Source organism: Castor canadensis, chromosome 3, assembly GCF_047511655.1.
Source record: "Castor canadensis chromosome 3, mCasCan1.hap1v2, whole genome shotgun sequence".
Taxonomy (NCBI): Eukaryota; Metazoa; Chordata; class Mammalia; order Rodentia; family Castoridae; genus Castor; species Castor canadensis.
The window spans coordinates 34,778,543-34,784,542 of record NC_133388.1 but is presented as its reverse complement, the minus strand read 5'-3'; the positions used below and the strand labels follow the sequence as shown (position 1 = coordinate 34,784,542).

The 6,000-nt window shown below is 43.9% G+C and overlaps 1 protein-coding gene across 14 annotated transcripts in view; it reads left to right on the top strand.

The window, feature by feature from the left end:
* The first annotated feature begins 1,622 nt into the window (after positions 1 to 1,622).
* Positions 1,623 to 6,000, top strand: part of Rgs6 (regulator of G protein signaling 6) — a 562,790-nt gene continuing 558,412 nt past the window's right edge. For 8 of the 14 annotated variants that reach the window (XM_074067634.1, XM_074067627.1, XM_074067632.1 and 5 more), the window contains exon 1: positions 2,101 to 2,560. The gene's annotated coding sequence lies outside the window, so the exon portion shown is untranslated. The other 6 variants (XM_074067628.1, XM_074067624.1, XM_074067626.1 and 3 more) reach the window with 5 other exon arrangements.

Below are 6,000 nucleotides of genomic sequence, written 5' to 3'. Positions count from 1 at the left end.
TATTTCTAATTTTGTTGTAGAGAGACTATAAGCAATAATAGGAAGGAACAAGGGGTTTTGCTGGTTGAGATAAGGATAGCTATACAGGGCATTGACTCACATTGATTTCCTGTGCGTGGGTGTTACCTTCTAGGTTAATTCTTTTTGATCTAACCTTTTCTCTAGTACCTGTTCCCCTTTTCCTATTGGCCTCAGTTGCTTTAAGGTATCTGCTTTAGTTTCTCTGCGTTAAGGGCAACAAATGCTAGCTAATTTTTTAGGTGTCTTACCTATCCTCACCCCTCCCTTATGTGCTCTCGCTTTTGTCATGTGCTCATAGTCCAATCCCCTTGTTGTGTTTGCCCTTGATGTAATGTCCACATATGAGGGAGAACATACGATTTTTGGTTTTTTGAGCCAGGCTAACCTCACTCAGAATGATGTTCTCCAATTCCATCCATTTACCAGCGAATGATAACATTTCGTTCTTCTTCATGGCTGCATAAAATTCCATTGTGTATAGATACCACATTTTCTTAATCCATTCGTCAGTGCTGGGGCATCTTGGCTGTTTCCATAACTTGGCTATTGTGAATAGTGCCGCAATAAACATGGATGTGCAGGTGCCTCTGGAGTAACAGTCTTTTGGGTATATCCCCAAGAGTGGTATTGCTGGATCAAATGGTAGATCGATGTTCTTACTGTGGTTTTGATTTGCATTTCCTTTATGGCCAGGGATGGTAAGCATTTTTTCATGTGTTTTTTGGCCATTTGGACTTTTTCCTTTGAAAGAATTCTGTTTAGTTCAATTGCTCATTTCTTTATTGGTTTATTGATTTGGGGGAGTTTAGTTTTTTGAGCTCCCTGTATATTCTGATTATCAGTCCTTTATCTGATGTATAGTTGGCAAATATTTTCTCCCACTCTGTGCGTGGTCTGTTCAGTTTAGAAACCAATTCTTTTGTTGTGCAGAGGCTTTTTAATTTCATGTAGTCCCATTTGTCTATCCTTTCTCTTAGTTGCTGGGTTGCTGGAGTTCTACTGAGGAAGCCCTTGCCTATACCTATTGCTTCCAGGGTATTCCCTGCTGGAGCAATCTTGACTTTAATAGTCTTGACATGTTAAAAAGAATACAGGACAGTTACTTGCATTTCTCTCAATTTGCATCTCTCTGATGTTTCTTCACGATTTACATATTCATGCATTTGAAATGAAGTGCTGATGAAGATGTACATTGGGAAGGAAACTGCAGATTTCAATCTCTGGACCCACGTGAATGAAGGGAGTCCAGTTCATTCATCCTTGAAGGTCTTTCGGTAATTTCAAGTATTTTTTTTCCTAGTGACATAAATACAGTTGGAGAATACATTTCTAATTTATTCTTCATATTGATAACATGGATACAGTGCACAAATCCAACGATTATCATTCAGGCCCCAAGGATCTTGTCCTACCTCCACCCTTAGCACCCTAAATCTTTAAACATAAGATTTCAAAAAAACTCCCACATTAAAGGGGTCCGTTCAAGTTATGCTTTCTCATTTTGTGTTTAACCTTTACTTCTTTTCCAAGGATATTTGCATAGTTTTTCTTTTGTGGTGTTTTCGAGATAGAAACACAATGTGAATGTGTTCCAAATACGGCGTGTGGTGTAAATGTTGAATAAATAAAAGTGACGATCACAGTGGCTCATTTTAATTTAGAGGGCGCCAGCTACACTTTAGTGAGGGATTCAAATCTTTGGAGAATTCAAGGCATGCTTGTCACCTTGACGCCACTTACGTTTCCAGGCCAGCGAAGAAGTGATCAAAGGAGCCTTCGCCAAGTCAATCCTGTCTCTGGGTTTTCTCGGTGACTGCTAAAAGTGCCAGGAACTTCACGATTGTCTCTCTGTCGGGTAAATGCGGCTCTGCACCTTCCGCGGCGCTGCGCACAGGTGAGCCGGTGGGCGGCGCCCTTGGGACGCGCACAGGTGCGGCAGCCCCGCCCCAGCCCCTCCCTGCACGGCGCGGGCGGGGACCAGGTGCGGGCGCCCAGGTGCGCGGGGCTCGGGGCTGCAGCTCCGCTTGGCACCCGACAGCGGGCGCCGCTGCTGCAGCTCGCGGCCAGCGGAGCGGAGCGCAGCGGCTTCGCGACTTGGGGCAGCTCCTGGCGCTCGGCCCTGCTAGGCAGCAAGAGCTCCGCCCGGGCACGGGTTTCCCCCCCGCGTGGGACCGAGGGGGAAGACCGACCTCCTGAAGAAGCAGGCGAGGGGCGAGTGCCAGGCCGGCCCCGAGCGCACTGGAGACACCGAGCGCCCCGCGCCCTGGGCACCATGCGACCCGCCGCGCCTCCTCGCGGGCCCGGGGCTGCGCTCTCAGCTCGCTGAGTCCCTGCGCTCGCCACCACTGCAACTCCAAGAGACACGGCGACAGCTCGGAGAGCAGCACGGTGGAGACGGACTAGACTTCCCCTCCGCCCCCCAGAGGTGGCGAGTTCCCGGTTCCCTGGGCTTCTCTAGCTTTCTTATGAACCTGGCGCAAGCTTGGCTTTAGGAGATACTCAGAAGCTGGGAGAGTCGAGCAATTCTTTGGTTGCTAAGGTAATTGTAGTTGTGACAAAAACGAGCAAGAAACAAATGGGGGTGGGGTGGGGATGGTTTGGAACAGCACCTCCCTCCCCATTCATATGCGTCGCTTGCATCTCCCAGGTGTGGGTGCTTGTCCATTTCAGATGCGTGACAGGTGCCGGGGTGCGCCTGCAGTTTGGGACCCGTGGAAGGCAAGCGAGCTTACATAAGTGGTTAGGCAAGCTGGCGTGCGGACTTGTGTGGGATGGGTGCGGGTCTGCATTGGAATCCTATTCCTGGTTCCTGAGTGTGAAGCGCTCGCTCACCGACCAGGACAACAGTGCAGAATCAAGGTGCTTTGAGGTACTTCCAAGGCAGCCGGTTTTGCGATCCCAGGTATGGCCAGCGCACCTCAATAGCAGACATTCATCAACTTTTGCTCTGAATAAGCTCGCCCATTTGTGGTTTGCAAGAGAAGCAAGCAAGGCTCCGCAGCTAGGTGTGGAAGGCACGCGCAGGTGGTGAGGTCTGTTATCTGGGAACCGCCTAGGTAGGTATCCACTTTGACAGATTAAGTAGACTGGTTATGTGTAGGGATCGCGTTCACATTCACTGTCAGGCTGCGTAGAAAGTGGCCCAGCAAGGCAGGGAAAGTGACCCAGAAAATTTAATTTCGTTCACAACGAAAGCTGCTGTATTTCATTTAAAAAAATTGATACAGTGGGAATGTTACTTCCTTTCTGTCGTTGAGACAAGTGGCATTTCTCTACTACAAATTGAAGATGTTATGAGTTTTGTTTTTGGCTTGGAATAGTTCCCCCAGAATTAGCCAATGCTTAGAGTTGGATCTGCAGGTAAGTTCTGATCAATATCTCTTAGAGCCTCAAAGTAAAATTGCAGAAACAGGTTGAGGGTAAACCCAAGAAACAGCACACCTTTTCTCTCCAGAAACGTAGGAGATGGAAGATAAGACCTGGGCTTGCAAGTATCAGAATGGTCTTAGGGATGGGCTACACATTTGTGTGTGTGTGATCTGTCAAAAATGGTCAGACTGCAATGAAACTGTTACATTCAACATATCCACAACAAGGCTCTCCTAGAACAATTTTCACAGGCAGTTGGGTAATTAACATTGAGTTGGAACTGGGCCGTTGGTGGGAAACTTTCTGCCAGTTGTATATTCTTATTCTTAATTTATTAATTTTGTAATTAATAAATGGGCAAGACTGTGACAGAAAGGAGAGGGTTGAGGGAAATTAGAGACTCTTTGGACTCACACCTTTGTAAGCCAAATCTTGCATAATGAACTGGGAAAAACAAGATGTAAATTCTGAGCTCTCTGATGCTACTATTAAAGCTAAGTTGTTGTGAAAATATGGTGATCCTGTGTACTACACCCCGCATAGAGTCTATTTCCAATAACTTGTCCTTTCCAGAAAGAGCCTGCAGATTCTAGAGATGCCAGCTATTGTGAGATATTTTAGTGAAGGAGATAGCTTCTGGTGTTGCCTTTTGCCATTTTCATTCTGTCAGTTCTTAACTTTACTTCCTGTTTTTGCTTAAGGAATTTCAATTAACATTCATTGAATTTATATTGTTGAGCATTTCAGTTAAAAACAATACCAGGTTTTCATTAAAGCCATCAATTTGTGTTATCAAATGTAACATTACAACAATGCTTTTTGTGGCAGAAATGTCTCTTTAAATGAGACTTGATTATTTTAGATTTGTGGAATAAGATATCCAACATAAATATTTTCAAGTGAGCAAACATTTCTTGAGAAAGAAAACAATTCTGAGGATACTTTTGACAGTAGAAGTTGCCAGTAATTTTGAATGTCTTATTGTCCCACCGGGAGAGAATTTTATGTGAAAGCAGGATCACTCTGTTTCTTATCTCTCTGATCTTCTCACATGCATTTTATCCTTGAACTCTAAAGACTTTGGCAGGAATTTGTGAACATTCCATTTTGTGCCAGGGGTTAAACACTAGGGAGTTAGGGAGCTGTGTGTCACATAAACGTTTTTCAAAAGAGATGGTCTCATAGATCTCAATGGTGGGATTTTTTTTTTTTCCCTTTAGCTTCACAGCTTGTCTTAATTCTTTGTGCTTTGAGCCTAGGAATACATTTAACCTCTTCATTTTTCAGGGCCAGCTAGAAGGAATAGATTTACTGAACTTCCTCTTCATTGTAACATATGGCATGATATAAATAATTACTACCCAGACAGTGTCCTGCTGTATGGAAAGAAATAGAAATACAAAATAAACCTTCATGGTGAGTGATATGGATATAACATTTCCAAAAACAGTTTCATTTTGTCTTGATTATAAAAGTAATGTTTGTTTATTGGGAACAATTCAGGAGAATACAAAGAAAAAAAAAAAGACTATCTGTAAATCTCCACAGATGGTGAACCACTATTAACAGTTCTTCAGACTACATTCCTCCAGATGTAAGACTAGTTACAGTCTACCTCTCCCCCTCCCCCCACCGCCCAGTTTTTCAACTCTTATAAATAGAATTTGTATATGTGTTAAAGTTTTGAGAAATGACTTCTAGTTGACTGGATGGTTTTAAATAGATCAGATTTTAATTATTGTTAGTGGTCTTTATTCTCAAAGTAGGCTATTTCACTTCTCTTTGACAACTAATAGTCGCATTTTGGGCTGGTAATATGTGGGTCTTCCCATCAGATGAAGGTAGTAAAACAACAGAAAAAAAGTAGAAAAGAACATTGGCCATGTGGGGAGCGATTTGAGTGCTGGTTACAATTTTCCATCAACTACCCCTGTGGCCTTTAGCTACTGGTTTCCTTGAAGGACAGATGACACTTTTAGATTTAGCTCAATAAGCTAATGACACATGTGTTGCTTTGACATTTGATGAGGGTGATCTTTGTTTGAAGAGGGATTATTCAGACAGACAGCTGGGTCTCACCCCCAGAGCATCTCTGATTCCTCCACCTGGAGAGGGCCTGAGAATTTACATTTCTAACAAGCCCCCAGAGGAGGCTGCTTCTGCTGGTCTCCTGACCACAGGAGAACTATGGGTAAGCACCAAATTGGGGCCAAAAACTCTGTTTCACTTTTTTTTTTTTTTTTTAATCCATCGACCCAGTTCCCAGCAATGTACCTGCCAATAGTTACTCAGGAGACGTCAGTTGAATCAATGCCAGTTTTCTCCATGGGGAAAACTTTCTGAGCTAGTCAGAAGAGAAGAATCATCCAGAATTTGGGACCACGAAGTTTGGAATAAGAGTAATTATTAGTCATGAAATCTAGTTCTTCAAACTGCAAGGGAAGTAAAAATGCCTACAAGTAGGCAGCTAAAATGATCATCAAACCCACTGAGTTAACAGTAATGACTAGGAGTACCTGCCTGAGATGTCAGAGAACATGAAGCTTAGTAATCGCCTCACTGTCCCCTGGGGCCTGGAAGAGGCAACTCATTTTCTACCACATACAGTTA